Source organism: Solea solea, chromosome 14 (assembly GCF_958295425.1).
Source record: "Solea solea chromosome 14, fSolSol10.1, whole genome shotgun sequence".
NCBI lineage: Eukaryota > Metazoa > Chordata > Actinopteri > Pleuronectiformes > Soleidae > Solea > Solea solea.
The window spans coordinates 2,793,742-2,812,459 of NC_081147.1; the positions used below are offsets into that span (position 1 = coordinate 2,793,742).

Consider the following 18,718-nt stretch of genomic DNA (forward strand, 5'->3'; position numbering starts at 1 on the left):
AACAAACAAATCAACATTTTTCAGACATTTAGCCGAGTCATGTTTGGGCTGTTCATTTCCTCTTTTTGGGGGAGAACAATATTTGTTACACAGTTGGAGAATTATCATGTCTTTGAATTATGACTCAGCACAAATGTGGTGTTAACCACAGTTACTTCATCTTCCTCCTCCTCCTCCCACTGAAACCTGCCCGAGCAGCAGCTACTGTTTCCCACAGACTCACTCACTCGTTCACACCACAAACACTTTCACAACAAAGTCACGTCTTTCAACCACAGACTAAAAAAGAAAGCAAAAGAACTCACGGCTCCGTCTCAGGATTTACAAACGAATAAAACGTCTTTACACGCAGCATAAATAAATAAAAAAACAATAATGATAATAATCAGATTGTGGGAAGAATAAAATTAGCATATTTATAACACCAGTTGGCTGGACAAAGTGCTTCCTCTGCAGCTCTTCAAAATAAGAAAATAAGAAAAACAAGCTAACAAAACTGCAGAACTGTGAGTTTGGGAATAGGAACAGATTTCTATCAACAGACCAGAGGCACAGTGGGTAATACTAAAACTGACGCACCACGTTTAATATTTTATCAGCTGTTGTGACAAAGGCACAAGGTCAGAGTCAGAGCGAGAGCGAGAGTGAGAGAGTGGTTTACCCGAAAACAGCCACAGATTTCACCGCATCAGCTTTTGGTTTCAGTAAACGCCGACTAAACTTTGAATATTGATTCACGACAAAGATATACTGACTCAGCTTTGTTTCGGTAAGTAATCGGATCACTACCGATTTATCAATGTGTCCGTTGTATATAACGGGAAAATAAAAACTGAAAATCAAATCAAAATTTTTTTTAAATATCGTGATAAGATGTTTTACTGTCTCAGCTAAAGCAGGATTCTGAAAAACAAACAGTTCCCCGAAGAAATGGAGCGACAAATCTCACGAGACAATCGCAGCCACGCACGATAGTCTCGCGTGACCACAGGCTATTAGCAGCTAAGCTAAAAATGGATCTGCTCAAGTGTTCGTCACTTTGCCATGTATAGCGTACAACCAGAAAGTCACTTTTCACCCTCTGCTGGACACATTGGTAATAACTTTAAAATGTCTCAAGTGTTTCTAGGCTGGATTTTTTTTTTACTTAACCAGATTCTTTAATGTCCGACGTTGAATTATCACATACGACTGCACTGTGTGGTCATATTTAATCAAAAAGTAAAGCATAGCAATTTTCTTGTGTAATCTATTAATATTTTTAATGATGCAACATGTTCGAGAGATCCAAATTTCTAATGCAGTCACCGTACGAGGCTTCAATTTTTCACACAGCACGTTTTTGCGCCATTCCCTCGAGTTGAAAGTTTTTAACTTTGAAAATTTGGCTTTATGCAATGCCTTGGAAACCAAGTACAATTGATGGAGAATGGAAGAAAAACTCTATGGAACTGGCAGTTACATTGCAACGTTGTGCGTTCAGTGTGAATGCAGCATGAGGTTTGTAAAAATCCTGTTAATAACAGAGCAAAATTGGTATGAATAAATCAAATCAAATCAAAAATCTGAACAAATTTAAGACCTTGTGTGTGAATCAGAATGGAGTAGATTCAGGACATGAGCAGAGATACCAGGTCCTTCATAACCAGACTTCACTGCTGCTGCCTCACAGTAGCATCTGAGCTCCACTAATAGAATCTGATTTCTGCCTTAAAAACACACACAGAAGTTCTCAGACTGCAGCCAAGGATGAAGATCAGCAACATTCGCAGTCGATCAACAGCTTAACAGCTGTCTCAGTGGCTGATGACTACACACAAACACACACGCACACACGCACACACACTATGACACTACAAAGAGGCCCCTGTTGACCTGCCTGTGAGGACTGGAGTGTTTGGCCTCAGTGTACGTCGACTGCCAGCTGGAGCCACGGACACTGAAGGACCGCACCAGTGGACGGAACCGGGAGGAAAAGCTTCTGCTTGTTCTGGAAACTTTGGCTTTACTTCAAAACACACACACACACACACACTCCTGGACCACACACACACACACAGAGAGAAGCAGACAAACACACACACACCACATTGTTTCCTCTTAATTCTCTTTGATGGCCTTCAATCTTCTGCCAGGATTGGGTGCCTGGGGAAATCAGTCAGACAATAGACGCTCGAAAGAGACGACACACACACACACTCTGCTGCCAAGAAGAAGAAGCAGCAGCACTTCAATAATCGAGCTGGGAGTTCAGGCGGTAGAGGCCAACAGTGCTTTTATGACGCTTTTTTTCTACTCCACAGTTCCAACACGACTCGGCTTTCTTTCTTTTCCATCAGTGAGACTAAAATGTGACGTCGACAGACCGCCGGCCACTGATTGGTCAGAGAGTGTCGTGACTGGAAGAGTCACGAGCGCGACGTCCGACACAGGAATCACAGACTAACTGCAGATCAGTTAAAAGGACTTCAAAATTGCAGAAAACATGCTCTAAAATGTCAATATTTAACACAGGAGTCTGGTGTATTTGGCAACATTCTTTTTTTAAACTGGCCAATTATTACAAAGTACGCTGAGGTCACCTGGTGTCCTGTTTCGTGTATTTAATATTGAGTTTTTACATTACTTTTATTGAAAATACTCCACGTTTCTGACATTAAGCATTTTGGTATTATTTCTATTTTATCAGATGGAAGCAAAAAAGAATACTGGCTAAATAAAGAAATCAATGCCCATATCAGTCGATATCTAACTAATGATTAACCAACCAAAAAATGTACATTAAGACACAAAAGACAAATATTGATCATCTATAATATTTGGTAGTGAACTGAATTGAAAACTACTTAAAACATCCAAGTGAGGAGTGCTAAAGACAGTCATGAATCAGTTGAGGTCAAGGATATGTGACAAAATGTTCTCCTGACATAATCACATGCTCAACAGTTAGAGGGATCAGGGAGGAGGAGGAGGAGGAGGAGGAGGACGAAGATAGGCAAAATGGTACATGGTGTTCTTCTTCTTCTTCTGTGTCAGCAAATCTCTCCCAGAGGCAGCGAGACTCAAACATCTGATCCCAACGTCAAGGCCGCAAGTTTGACCCGCCAGACAAAAAAAACAAAAACACGTCCACCTCCCTGTGTCACGTTTCCACAAATCTACTACCTCCGTCTTAAGAAAAGGAAAAAGGAAGTCGTCATTTTGAATTGAGGTTTGAATTCGGAACAGGAACTTTCACAATAAATTCCAACTCTTATATTTGACTTTCGGTTGTTTCGGTCAACAGAAAACTCGCACACCTTTCTGTGTCTCGTGAAAAGCCGTTGGACTTAGCTCTGGGTGAAGTTTAATTTGCAGCACGGTGAGTAAAGGACAGGAGTCAGTGGTTTGGCACGCGATGCTCTGCAGAAAAAGCAAAAACTACAGCGCACACCTTTCCTTCTTCTTCTTAACGAATGCAGAATCGATTCCTGAGCTCTGCAAAGCTTCCGCCTTGTTCTGCTTTTTTCTTTTTCGGTATGTGGTCATAAATTGTTGCTTTGTCACGTAACACGATAAGTTCAGGAGGATTGAAAGTGGTTACACATGAGATCTGGACCTGTGGTCATTATTTACAAACACTTGCAAAGTGAGGTTTTAGATCACCGAGTTAATGTTCGAAAGGGCGAAAACAACCGTGAATAACAAAGACAAATGGTCACCAACAGTGTTTTTCCCTAATGTGTTCCTTTTCCGGGCCAAAGATGAATGAAGATTAATCTTATTACAGTGCCTCTATTAGGACCTTACATGCTTCCAGAAAGAAAGAAAAAACAAACCAGTACAACCAGAGATTAGACGATCATAAGAGACGTCCTCTTCAAAAGCCCATTCAGAGCTTATCTCCATGTTTAAACATGTAATTACGCTTCATGAAGGAGGACAGAACACATTAGAGGAGGATTTACAGGGAGCTCTTTGTCCTTCTCATGTGTGGAGATAACGCAGAGCAGCTGAAGCCTCATTCACATGGAGACACAACTTTCCCTGTGCCGTCCTTTTTTTTTTTCCCAGACACGCATTGTTTCAACAAACGTCTTCATTTAGCAGGAAATCGATGGTGTGTCCACCTCCTCTATGCTAGATGACAATATTGATGACCCCATTACAGCCTATTACTGATTTTTCTGGTTTACCAAGAATGCCACAGATGACATCTAGATTTTGTGTCTTTCTACCTTTTTGTTATTCTTTCTTAACATGTTTCTGGGAAACACGCCATTGTTTCAAAAAAATTAATCATGGTGAATCTTAATAATCATGATAATCAAAAATGGAGAAACACCTTCATATTCTTTAAAAATGTCCTTCCATCAAGATCTATTATAATCTTATTAAAATAAGAAAAAATATCGCAATTATTTTGGTCAGGATAATCACGATGGCCGATTTTGTTTATCGTCTTTCTATCGTTTATGCTGAGTTGGCGTTTCCAGTGGTTCCCATTTTGCAAAAATAGGGCTCGTTTTAGGGCTTCCACAATACTATGGCGTCACATTGAAGTCAAAAGTCGTGGAAGGAGTGAAACATGCTCAAATCTTGCCTGTGATTGGACGGTCGTTCCGTGGGAGTCACTGAGGGCTACCGTAATGACAAGTATATGGGCGCAAAGCTCTATTTCTCTGCTTGCTGCTATCTATCCATCCATCCATCCATCTTCTACCTCCATATAAGGGTCGCGCGGGGGTGCTGTGCCAATCTCAGCTGACATAGGGCGAAAGGCGGAGGTCACACCCTGGACAGATCGCCATTTTACAGATATCACAAACGGTCTAAGGAGTTACGGTAATGAGAAGTACGAGTGTGTACGTTACATGTACGTTAACACGTCGATTGCCACACAGTACCCTACAAAACCTGTTCTCTTGTTGTACTAAATCAGCAGAATCAACACAAGAACCAGATGGCAGCATTTCAGTCACTGTTAAACACATTTACTGTCAACAGACTCTCTCTTAGGCTCACTCTCATGTGGTTTTATCACTCATATTTGTTGAAGTCATGTGCAGCACAAAAAAGGAATGAGCCAAATGGATCCTGGAGGGGAAACCTGGAAGAAAACAGCAGTATCTGTGTCAATGGTTCCCTCTGTTAACGACTCCGCACGAAGAAGACGGCGTTCCTGCTTTAAATGGTTTAAAGGAATTCCCACCAGAGCCACTCGTACAGGAGGTCATACAGTCATGACACTCTGAGGAGTTTCTGGGTAAACGCTTTGGATAAGTGGCGTAAGTTATCATGAGCGTGGCCAAGCAGGCTCGTTACGGAGCTCCGTCGAGTTATCAAACACGGAGGCGCTAAAATGGAGCGTGCCGTGTTCCTGCTGTGCAGACAGAGACACGAGCGGTGCCTTACATAAGGAGAAGACATCTAAGAGGCGGCAGACTCCGCCGTGGCCACCCCGACGGCACAGAGACAAAGGAGGCGCACGGAGGCTGGGGAGGAATCTGATTTAACAACTCCATCTGTCCTCGTCTGCTACATTATTAGGGACGAGTGTTTGATTAGTCACTCGATTGTAAAGTCAATCAGACTATTTGTAATATATATATATAAAAAGATACAATGTTTCCTTACAGGTAAAAATAAATTTGCTGTGTCGTTCTTTGGCACCCTTTCCTTGGTGTAAAATGATGCGGTATGGTAAGTAGGGGTGGGTGAAAATATCGATTTGGTGGATATAGCATCGTCCTTCCATGTGCAATACGATAATCAATACACCAGGGCAAATACCAGACGGATATCGGTATTGGCAGATACTGGAGTTTGTCCTATTTCAGTAGATCTGATCATTTAACTCCTCAAAAAAAGACATCTGTTAGAGTTAAACCTTCTGTTTAGAGTCATATTATAGCTCATTGTCTTCCTGTGCCGTTCAAAGACATCATTTAGTACCATTTCATTCAGTGGCACTGCGGCGCCTACGCTGCTCCTCTTCAAGTGTATCCCAAACAAAGACGAGTTGTTCGTGGAAACATAAAACGCATCATAACCTCAAGGCTGCTTTTTTTATTTCAATTTCAAACAACGCACTACACACAGCAGATCAAACAGCTCCCTGTTAACCTGCTACTGGCTTCAACAACGCCGTTTTACACAAAGTTGGGAAAGCGAGACGTAGAAGGAGCATTTCCCATGAATGTGAAGACTAGTGTCTTCCACATTTGACAAAGAAAGTCATTCTTTTCATAGAAAATCTGCACCTTAATTGTGAAATTATTGGATATAAAACGAGTACATCTACGAGGCACAAGGCAATAACAGGTTTTATGAAACCCCGAGAGCATAAACCGTCACTGATATTAAGGAAATAATTTGCCACTGTGCTTTTGATGTAATAATTATGATGCAGGGCAGGGAGAGAAGCTGCTGTTAATTCCCCGTGTGTTTTACAGCAGTGAGTAAAAAGTGGCTCGAATAGCAAATGAGCCCGAGTCACCTACATCATCGTCGATGACCTCCAGACAGCTGTTTGTGATGATGAGTGGATTAAAATAAAAGGCAAACCACAACAAGGCTGAGGTTGTTGTTTCCCTATTGTACTTTCAACCCAGACGTAAAGTCAAAATGCAAAGGAGCTCGTTTCCATCCCAGATTATCGTTGGGACCAGCAGCATCTGGTCAAACGGTGCTTTATTCCCGGCTACAGCTGTTGCGTTAGCAGTGAAACAAACTGGTTTGGAGAAAAAAAAGCCTCTTTGTTTACACATGCAGTGTGTACGTTAGATTCACTGGAGACGTGTGTCGCGGACAAATGAGCGAGATGCCGTTAGGACACGTGCTTGCGTCCCTGGGCGTGTCCACGTCACACCAAGATAAAGATCTCTCGACTTCTGTGCGTGCAGCCAGAGCTTTATTTTGATACTCTGGGTTAAAATGCTCTTTGTTCACTGTGAGTCCTCAAACACACACACACACACAATCAGCAGCGATCTAGCCTGTACTGATATACACTCCCTCCATCATCTCACTCTAATATCGAGTATTAAGGCCACACATGAAGAAAGAAATGATTTTTGCCAAGACAAGATTAAACTCGCCATGTCGACATTAACTCAAAAACTATGGACTGGTGATCTGACCCTATGTCATCTGTGATTATCTCTCCACAAGCTGAAACACTCGGGTGTGATCTCCCACCGACAGTCCGGTCCACACATGGAGCTTTTCCAGAATCCAGTTCTAGCACTACTCGACTCGACTCTACACGGTTTTGCAGCAGTCACGTTATTTTCCCATTATTTCATAGCACCTCCTCAACGTGGGCGGGGTTGCCGTAGCGACCATTGTTTCATATGCGACACAAACACACAACAAACTGGTGACCGCCAAAGCAGTTGTTTTGGGTGTAACTGAATCATTAGAATCAGTCGATTAAAGAGATTTGTTCACAGAATGGTTCGGTGCTTCCTGCGTGATAATCTGACACAGTCACTGAACTGAAATACCACTGAACAGGTTGTGATACACCAGACTCCTCCGTTAAATAATGAGATTTTAGACATTTCCTTTGCTAAATGTTGGAGATTAACGGACTAAAAAAAGAACACCAGGTACTATCACTGATGGAAAAGTCATACTAGAACTGTGGTGTGGAAAAGTGCCAATAGTGACAGACTGAGAAAATGATAAAAAGATAGATAGATAGATAGATACTTTATTCATCTCACAGAGAAATTCAAAAATGGACATGGATCAATAAATCTCCTGCTGCTGCACTGATTCAGAACTCCAGGCATCTCATCTCTTCATCAATGTCATCACAAAATCTAGATTGAACAGATTGAATGATGAAGCATACAGGCGTTCCGCTGCTTTACTCAGTCATCACCCCGGCTTAATATTCCGTCCTTAGAAAAGTATTAATAATTTCCTCTGAGGCCCCTTTTCTAAATTCAACATGCAGCAGAAAAATTCTGCTGGTGTACCTGGAGAACCTGGAGACAAGTGCAGACATGAAGGCCTGAAGAAAGTGATGCAGGGGAGGAGGCAGGCAGCGCGCCAGTCCCAGACATCTGCTGCTAGAATAAGCTTTATGTCAATAAACCTTGTCTGAGATCTTATTTGTGCACCACAGCAAAAAATATCAGCATCATGTGGGTTTTTGAGTAGAGAAAAAAATGCAAAAAAAAAGGAATTATAATTCACAAGATCAATCCAAGCTTTACTCTCTAGTGTCTCATCCCGACTGCTCTCCATGTTCAAAATAATCTCCATAAAAGCAGAAGTTTGGACATCAACATGCACGCGTCTGTTGGACAAGATCAACCTTTATCATTTTTACGGTTCCTAAAGAACACAACTTTATGGATTAATCCTGAATATTACAGCCATTATACTGCAGTGCCAAGTCTGGTGTTTTTACTTTCATGTCTGCTCAGAGTGGAATTATGCAAGAGCTGAAGTAGTTTCAAGTTTCAAGAGAGCACATCTAGGGCTGCATCTTGTGTATGTATATATATATATATATATATATATATATATATACACACACACACACATACAGCATTAAAGCCAGTCACATGGTGAGAAAGCTGAGGCTGATCAGTGAGAGTGAAACCTGACACTGACTCTCTTTTCATCACCTCGTTGATATAAACCACACCACCAAGACAGAAAGATCCTCAGGTCACCGAGGAGCTCTTCTGAAGCTCTTGACCTCCTGACCTCCTGACCTCCAGGATAACACCACCACAGACACTGAGGGGGAGGAGACCATAACAAATGGTTCAGTTTGGTAAAGCACGGTACATGTTTTTTTTTAGGAATACTGAACCGTACTGTACCAAACCGGACTGTACCGTGATGGAAACAAGGCTCTGGACGCACCAGTTTCAAATCAGCCATGTGGCGACATTTTGGATTCCCAGTGTACACAAATGAAACATACAAACAAGTCTAAAACAGCATGTAAATCCTGCAAGAGATAATACACAGTGAAATGGAAAGAGAACCAAGAATATCTCAGCGCTGTGAAGGACAAGTTACTACTCAACAACGGAGCACAATCATTCATCCAATGCCAGACTCCTTTAATTTGTATTTATACTGAAGACAGTGCCCTTAACGGCGCCATAAACCATTCAATTTGTGAAATTAATCTGCATATTTCATCTTCCATAAGAAGAAAAGTTGTCCTCATTGCTGGAACTAATAAATGTTTTGTATTTTTTATCCCCTGAGAGGATAAATTATCATCTGGTGTTCATATTCGAGGCTGCAGTTAATACAAGAAAGCATTATCTGTGTCTGAAAGGCATCATGAAGTCTGAGGCGGAGATGAGGCCAACTTCAACGAGGAAGTAGCAGCGAGGCGTTATGTGGCTTTGTTGGCTCGTTCCTCTCTTGCTTTCTCCAGTTTTAACCACAAACTGTGGGCTTCATGCTGCAGGCAGAGACGGCGTGAGACCCAGGGATGACAGTTATTACCCATTTACAGTAGAAGAATAGAGCAAGCAGGTAATTATTTCCTCATTTGGCCAACTGATGCTCATTTACAAAGGCTTTCAGGGCTTGTTAAAGTGACCGCGCCGCTAAATAGTGTTGTCACTTAGTGCCTCGCTGTGACGCAGACTTGCAGGAGACCTTCCCCCGACCCCTGACACATGTTTTATCAAACGGCTGACAGAGCACTAAATAAAAGCTGACCCGTCTTATTGTCCGCTTGGTTCTCCGGGGAGCGCAGCAGCTCAGCGTGAGAGCAGAAGAGACAAGAAAACTAGAGTTTCCACCGTGTACGGATGAAACTTTAATCTCCTCTGTCAGGTCTACAATGTCTCTTTCTCAAATCTAATTTTTCTGCAGCGAGGAGAAGCTGAGTGCAATTTAACTGCTTAGTAAAACAATCAGCTTCTATGGGGAAAGAGAGCAAATAAGGGATGCAAGACAAAGAGAAGCCAAGTTTTGCTTTCTTTTTTTAACTTTTCGAAAAAGTAAAAGTTTTAAGACAACTATTACAACGGGGAAAAAATCATTTGGTGTTTTATCCTGCTTAAATCCTCATAAACTCTATATTTTTCTGCTTTGAGATGCTGGTTACATTAAATCTTAGACTTTAAGAGAACTATGCTGTGTATTGTTTAATATTTTAAGACATTTTATCTGAAAAAAAATCATTAAATAAAACAATGTGCAGCAATTTAAAACATGCTTTAAATTGGAGAAACCATATTTTTAGGATAAACATGACATTAATGTTTAAAGTGATTGACGAAATTGAGTTTCTGTCATTTTGGTTTGGCAATCTCATCGTAAAAGAAAGAAAGAATGATTTGGTTGTGAAGGAAATAATGGCCCAAATATACTGTACGTATATATAATGCAAAGCAGTGGATCATGAAAGTAGGACAAAATGCTACCAGTGAAATGGGGTCAACTTTTTATCCGATACGTGTTTAACTGTTTGAGATTCAAACTGTGAAATCACACATTCAAACTCAAATGATACAGCCTAGAAGTGCATTACTAATTACCGCACAGCCTGGCCTTAAATCCATGTGGAACGTCCTCTTACTTAGAAAAATAAGAAAGTGTTTTCTTTTTGTCACAAGCTGAACGACACTAACAAGTCACTGCACTGCAAGTTTGTCTCCTAATATTTATTCAAATTAAAGCTGAAATGATCATTTTGAAAATTTTCTTATGAATCAAACAATGAATGAATTACTCAAGGAAATAATCAAAAGGTTGATCTCTTATGCAAATAATCCTTTTAATTGGATGTTTGGAAAATGGGATTGCCCTGGTCGTTGGACATGCATCTGGTTGTCGACTGCTCCACACGTGCTGCTCTGTTATCACTCAAAACCACAACGTTAAGTCACCATGTGTAACTTGGACTGTTGGGTACTCATTTTAAAAACCATTCAGCAGCTAAGTGAACACCTCTGACATGTCCAACAGCAGGAGGGTTGAAGAGGAACCACACCAGAGCTGCAGCTCCCAGCATCCGTGCACTTAATCTGCACCAGTGTCTCTTCCTGTCTTCATTAAAGTGCCCAGACTAACAGGAGAGTCTGGAAGCTGCACAGCCCCATTTGTTATCCTGCCGCTGCACCGTATTACAAATCACCAAGACAACTTGGGCTAATGTGCATGATAGTATCATCAAGGTTTAACGCGAACCCCACCGTTCCCGTCTCGTCTGAGCAAAGTGACGAGAGAAAAAAGCAGACGCGACGTCTAACATAAGACAAACGAGAAAGTCGGCAGCTGGGTTGCAAAAAGGCCGACTACCTCCACCTGAATCCTGCTCGGCTGCTGTCTGTCAGTGTGTTTTTGTCGAAGCATTTCATTTCACAAAAACCTGTTGACAACCAGTTTTCCCAAGACGTTGACAGAGAGCCGAAGCAGGAGGCGTGAATGTGATCAGGAGAGTGTCAGCAGCGCTACCTGTCAGACAGGTGTCACACATTTACTCTGACTTCATGTGTATGATTTTGTCTCATAAATGTTCAGGTGGGGCTGGGCAATAATTTCACTATCGATTAATTCACATTTGTAGTTTAAGGGGGGTTTGTTTTTAAAGAAAATAAATCAGTTTGCTCGACGCACCCTTTGGGCTCCCGTAGTTTGGATAAAATCCCTGGAAGTGGGAGATGGTTTGAAGCCCTTAGAAAGCTTTCTAAAAAAAGTTTTATATATTTTTATGTATATTTTCATCTTGTTTTTTGCTTGTATTTTGTTGTGCTTAAACCCTAAGGGAAGAGTTTGTTCAGATCCCACAAGGGAAAATAAAAATAAAAAATATGCAAAACTTGTTTTGAATAATTTCTTTGTTATTTGTAATGTAATGTAATGTATTTGAAGTTTGTTAATCAAGTTTGGAGTGAAAAAAAAATATCACCCGGGCCTACGTTTAGGTTATGCACTGCTGAACAACAGTCATACGCACTTCTAGGCTGTACATTTTGAACTCAAACTGTTTTTTAAGGCTCGAGTTACAATTAGAACCTATGACTGTACTGTAGAGATGCACTTAAACCTTAATGAATTTTGTCAATTTGTCATGTAAACCAAATTTTGTACAATTCTAAATTCTCTCATAATCAAGCTAAATTGGTATAAAAACTAAAATATGTGTAAGGGTTTCAAATCAGCATGTCAATCTTCAAGAAATTTAAGTACAGTACAATGATAAATTGTAAAAATTGGTGGCGTTGAAAGGAAATTGTATATATCGGTTGGTTCCAACCATGGAGAGCCTGTATCTCTGTCCAGAAGGTGAAGGAATAAATGAATCCAGAGGTCAATGATCACAACCGGACAGGAAAATTGTGTTAGATTAGATTTGTGCGAGTGAGAGCAGCTCTACGGTAGCGGTGGGTCAAAATATTGATTTGGTGATTATCGTGGTCCTTCCACAAATTAAAATGCTCTAAAGTAAACAGTCCCTGCCAGTTTCACTCGCCAGGCATCACTAATTCATGTCTCCTCACGGCGGCACAGCTCAGCTCAAATAAATGAGGGAAACTTGGGTGGAAGTTACCTGGCTGAAGAAGAGGGAGTTAGTGGTGGAGAAGGCCACGTTAAGAGAAGCTCCATCCACGTTTAATACATGCACTTTATGCTCTTTGTTCACCATGTTGTGAATAAATGATAAAATGAATACTTTGATTATCACACAATTGTATCGCGATATCATTGGTATCGCAGACCAAGTATTGTGTATCGTATTGTGAGGTACCCTGTGACTCCCACAGCTTACTCTACACCAATTACTTTGCTGCCTCCCATAGTCATTTTGAACAGACGGTTTTTGTTTGTAGAGCGAGGTTAAAAGAGATTGAACATAAGGTTCCAACTGACTCACTAGGAGATCTGGAAAATAAAACCATCAAGGAATTCAATCTGTGCAGAAAATTCAGTATGTGCAGTTCCTTTTTATAGATTTTTGATCAGCAACAGTCATGTTACTGCTTTCTTCAGTGCAGGATTTGTGTGGTGTCTACCTCCTGGTATGAATACGAGCTCAAAATAAAATGAAAAGTAAATGTTCCAGTCTCAGGCTTTTAAGTTGTGTGTATTGAGAACATCAATACTCTCTGTTCCGGCCTGACTCTCTTAAAACTGCTTTGATTAATTAGTTTAGTTGAATTTTCACTGATAAAAGAATTTTTCACAATTTTTCTGACATTTAATGACTCAAATAACCAAGAAAATTCAACTAATTAATTATGAAAATGATCATTAGATGCAGCCAATACTGTATTTTCCTCACTTCAAATTTTTTTTATACCAATAATGATTAATAACACATTGTATTTGTGTAGCGCTAACACTCAGAGACATTTTACGTCGATAAATTATTGAGTACTTATCAGTCGTTTTAAGAATGTGAGATGAGGAGGAGAAAGTGAGAACAGTGCCAAGAATGTGAACAGCTTCTCTGAGCTGTGAATTGATTTGTCGTCAGCTGCTCAGCAGCTTGTTTAACACGTAGCCCGAGACAATTTCCTGTCCAAGGAAACAACTAAATCTAGCACTTAAGTTCACACTAAGGATTCTTTTTTTTCATTTTGAGTCTTTGTCTTTAAAAGAGCATAACCTGCTCTCCTGGAACAACTGACACAGATAGAGACAGCATGTATTGAGGGTAACAGGTCAAAATAAATCGCCGCTGCACGGGAAATAACCGCGTAATGTTCTCATAGATGTGTTTTGTCTTGCAGGTCAGAGGTCGCTTGTGCAGGTAATTCTGGTTTGCCCTGCAAAGGCAGCAGAAACCTGACGTGAAAGCCGATGCTTGGAGAACATGTGCAGCGTTATGCAACGGCCATATCATGTGGGACCTTCCAAGTGCAGGAGAAGCAACATTCAGATGGCCCCCATCATTCACACCAGTCGCGTTTACTGAGCTGCAGTCTGTGATTTCCTGATAGTACTAGTGTCTCTTTGAGGCTTGACACATTTGTTTTTTCTGGTGTGAAGCTGAGAAAAACAAAAGCCTGAATCAGGGAAACCCAGATTGACGCAGCAAAGCATCAGAGGAGAAACACTGGAGGGAAAATGTGTCATTTTTACGCTTGACAAAAAGGACGAAAGTTGGCTCATCGGCACTAAAAGAAACGAGTGCAGCGGAAGCGGTTTCAGCGAATAAAGAGGGTTTTTGGAAATCACGTGACGGAATCGTGCCTCCTCCTGCTGCTTTCATATCTTTGCTGTAGTGGAAAAATAGCGGAGGCGGCAGATACAGCAGGCGAGAAGAGGAATGTGTGGACTGATGAGAAAACCACAATATCTATCTATAAACGCGAGGAACAACTGCCTGCCTGTCTGTCTGTCAGTCTGTCTGTTAATAACTGTCCAAGACTAAGAGGCACCAATGTGAGTGCAGTGTTGACTTTGACCGATCTTTTCATTTTACAGAAGTTCAGTAAATACACAAGAACAAAAAAAAGGACACCCCAAAGAAGGATTCCTTTCCGACTTTTAACTGGAACGCGGTGAACTTGGGAGTGACTTCCCTCCCAGAGTTCCGACGTAAATGGAACACAGCATTAATCCTTCTGTAGTGACATAGAGTTTTGCGCCACCTACTACTAAACGACTAAACTCCCAGCTAAAACCAGAACACATGATTTGAGGCGCCTGAAGCTCATAAATGCAGGGACAACACGTGCCAGGATGTGCGCGTGTGTTGCAGGAGGACACATTTCAGTCAACAACCCTGTTAGTCAGGTTATGAAGGTTCAAATTTCCCCAGTTAACTTTCATTATCACCTGCCAACATGCACATGATGGAGAATCCTAGGACAGCTTCAGAGTCAGAATACGGTACCTGCCGGAGCTTAAACTCTTTATCAAAATGACTCATAGTATTTGTTTTCCCTGCAACAAATGTCTGCTCAGCTCAGCATGAATTGTCTGCGGACGTAGAATCAATCCAAACACTGTGTTTTGTGATCAAAAAGTGCAGGCGGCATCCATTGTTTCTGTGTTTACATAGAGCGCAACATTCCAATACTAACAACACTAAGTTAATAGTATGAATAAGACACTGCTGTGTTAAGATCATTCCAAATAAGAACATACTCAATGAAGAATAATCAGATTAAGACTATGGACTACACTGACACTTAACAGAGGGCTCACCTAATAAAATCCATGCCTGCTTGCGTCTGCAATATTGCGATTGTTCTTGCCTTGAGAAAACCTTTTCTACACTGAACTTTGTGTAACCACTGCACCAAAGTCCACAGAGAAAATCAGTCCTTTTACATCACGGCACAGAGGAGCTGTCGATCCACTGCCGCCTCCATCTGTAAAGTCAAATTTTGTAACTTCGGCGTTTGAATGACCACAATTTTACCAAGACAAAGGCAGCAGTAGACCAGCAGCTCCTGGGTTTTCAGTAAGAAAACGCTGTCTTACAAAGAGACAAAGTGACAAACACATGCTGCGTCAAGTTAAAATCCTATCTTTCCCACTGGCAGCCATGTTGTCACAGAGAGCAAGCCTCAGTGCCGCTGACTTATCCATTTAAGTCACTTAAAAAACCTTTAGTGTTCATCAACACTGTTGAGAGGATGCTTTAAAAGGCAACATTAAGAAATCATAAATCAATCAAAAACATCAACAATTCAAGGATTTCGAAACCTTGATCAACCTTTTATCAACCAAACAACTTGTCGAATAATCGAGAAAATAATCGACAGATGAACAGGTAAATAAGATAATAGTTAGTTGTAACTAAACTCTAGTTTTATCCATTAATTTTGGCCAGTACTGGACATAGGAGTATTGGAATGGGTAATCACTAACTTTAACATATTTTGTCTTGTTTTGAAGGATTACTGTGCCTTGTTCGACCCTTTTGTAAAACGCCTGTTGTGTTTAAAGTGCCCCATCAGTTCATTCTGCTTGACTTTGATGTTATCTTCGTCATTGTCATCTTCCTCTTCTAGTGTTTGGAGATTGTTTAGTCTACTCACTTTATGATGCCTTTCATTTTCTTTCATTCACCCTTTCTCTACGCAGCTCCGCCTACAGTTTCATACATATTTTTACAACACCAATGTAAACATCCATCCATCGTCTACCGCTTTATCCACACTGATGTTGCCCCCCTGCCTTCCCCTCTCCTGGCCATGTGCATTTGTTTTCAGTGACCACAAGCCGTGGAGCACTGGAGACCTCCTGATTCTGAGGACTCCGGGTCGGTGGCCTGGTTCTTGCAAGGATGGTTTTCCGCTAACAGTCAGTAGGGAGCGTGGAGACGGCCCCCATTCTCCCATCAAACAATTAATTTGGGGAACTGAGTATGTGTTCTTTAACATTCAAGGTTATGGATTAAATTCCCGGCTCTACATGCCGAGTGGGGCAGTTTGGTTTAGTAACATAAACATAAACAGTAAAGTCACGACAGTCGGTTCTATCGGTGTAAATATCCCGTGGAAGTCGAGGCAGACAGTCGCAGTCTACTCTCATACGAAGCTTGACGTCTTGGTGAGACAAACGGAGCTGTCTTGCCTGTTGTGTCACTTTCAATGTAGTGTTGTCACACCTGTATGACCTCATAAACAGGGCATTATCCCCACATTGTACTGTATAGCTGCTTTGAGTGGTCATCAAGACTAGACAAGAGCTATATAAATAACAATCAACCATCACAATGACTCCAAAGCTGCTAAATTAAGGTAACACATCCCACATAGTTTCTGCTTTAATGAAAACTTTGAAGAAAACGACAAAGAAAAAGACTGTGTGGGGACATTTCCTTAACTTTTCCATGTGGACAAGGCCTTATTGATGATATTTCAGCTCAATATCTGTCTCTCTCTCTTTCTCCCCCCTTCTTAACAAACTGCAGACTTGTTGGCTGCTCTCTACATTCATGCCTCCCCCTCCTCACCTCCTCTACAATGTCACACAGTGCTGCTGCTGCTGCAGCAACAACAGTCAGGCAGTGGGTCCACATCCAGCCAGAAGAAAAGGGGGAGAAAAAAAACAAAACAATGCACCAACTTTGTGTCTTGATTTAACCCAAACCTCATGTAGATCACACACACACACACACGTAGTGAACTTTGCACTGCAGGAGGTGGGGGTTAGCTTAATCTAATGGTGGACCATGAGCACACACACACAAAAACCAAGAACATTCCAGCTCATTGGGAAAGAAGCAGTGGTTCTTCAGGAGGAACAACAGCATTTAAACATGACGAGACAGGCGCGCGCGCACGCACGCACACACACACACACACACAGGGAGAGAAGCTCCGGAGAGGCTAACCGGTTAGCTCCCTCACCCCAGAAACAACCCCCCATCCCCGGTGAGCTGTGCAGCAGCTGCGGGGCTCGAACCACCACCATTACACACAGACAACACGCTAGAAACAACACGAACAACAGCACGGAGACACGAGAGAACGAGAAATGAGAGGAGGAGGTGGTGAAGAGGAGGAGGAGGAGGAGAAACGAGGAGGAGGAGGGGGGCACCACCACCACCACCGGACACGAACCGGGACCGTAAACCAGCCACAGAGCCGCCGCGCGCGGACACATGCGGGGGGGAGTGGACTCGGGCGGGCTCACCTGTTCTGGGGCAGCACGGTCCGCTGGATATTCGGGTTCGAATCCGAGTTAAATCCACTATCAGTAAAACAAAGAGGCGAAAATGACCGAGCGGCCGCGGAACAGGCCGAAACAGCACTCCAGGAGCAGCGCGGCGCATGCGCAGTGGAGAGAGGGGGGAGGAGAGAGCGAGGGAGGGGAGGAGAGAAGGAGGGAGGAGGTGAATGAGTGCAACTAATTTTTAATATCGATCCACAACAGAGAGTGTTTTTCATTATTAATAAGGAGGAAATGAGGGGATCGATCGATGCGGGTCGTTTTCCGCTGTGTGTGTGTGTGTGTGTGTGTGTTATGATCATTTAGAAAACTTATAACTGTTGTTTTTAAGCATTTAATCCTCATCAGTACGGTTATTATCACGTTTTATTTGCTCCGCAGGTGTCAATTATGATAATACAAATAAATCCTAGTGCTTGTTTTGCTGTTCTGTATGATAGAATATATTAATAACTATAATAATAGCAAACAATTTTTTTTATTAGACTTCAATTTTACCAGGTATTGTATGTTGAAATTAAACGTTGTCAAAGCAAGAATGGAAAAATAAAGTTTCAGTGAACACGACTGATATTAATAAGTCATGATCAGGACAGTAATCGAATAATAATTGGCATTGAGATAAACAAAATAATAGTTGGGGAGAAAGCAGCAGCCTACTATCTTGTGTTCAATATCTGATAAAACTTTTTAAAGCCAATATCGTCCAATACCAATATTGTGCTGGTAATATCGCGCATCTGTATTTACAAAGAACTGCTTGCTCTGCAAGTGACAATAATGAAAGAAACGATGCTTTGTTGTGCAGTTCTGCATAATATAATATACTGGATACTGGACGTTTTGCCGATACCCGCTATATCAGGAGTGCTTTTTTATTATACAAAATGAAGATAAACAAAATAATAGGTTGATCTTGTTGTGTTTGATATGTGATAAAACATTTTAAACCCATTACCGTCTGATACTTGAGCTGATACTGCAGGTGTCGAAAATGTAAACTTTGTGTTGGTAGATATATTTAAAGCTTAAATTACAAAAAAGATAATTTAGATAAATTAGTTGTGTGTGTGTATAATACAGGTAAATTAATTATCAGTTTCTTGTC

The 18,718-nt window shown here is 41.4% G+C and overlaps 1 protein-coding gene across 1 annotated transcript in view; it reads right to left on the bottom strand.

Annotated features, from left to right (window-relative positions):
• The window catches only part of LOC131472193 (polycomb group RING finger protein 3), a 43,813-nt gene extending 26,090 nt beyond the window's left edge, over positions 1 to 17,723 (bottom strand). Inside the window, exon 1 of the mRNA XM_058649103.1 lies at positions 17,575 to 17,723. The gene's annotated coding sequence lies outside the window, so the exon portion shown is untranslated. The remainder of the gene's footprint in view (positions 1 to 17,574) is intronic.
• Positions 17,724 to 18,718: the final 995 nt, after the last annotated feature.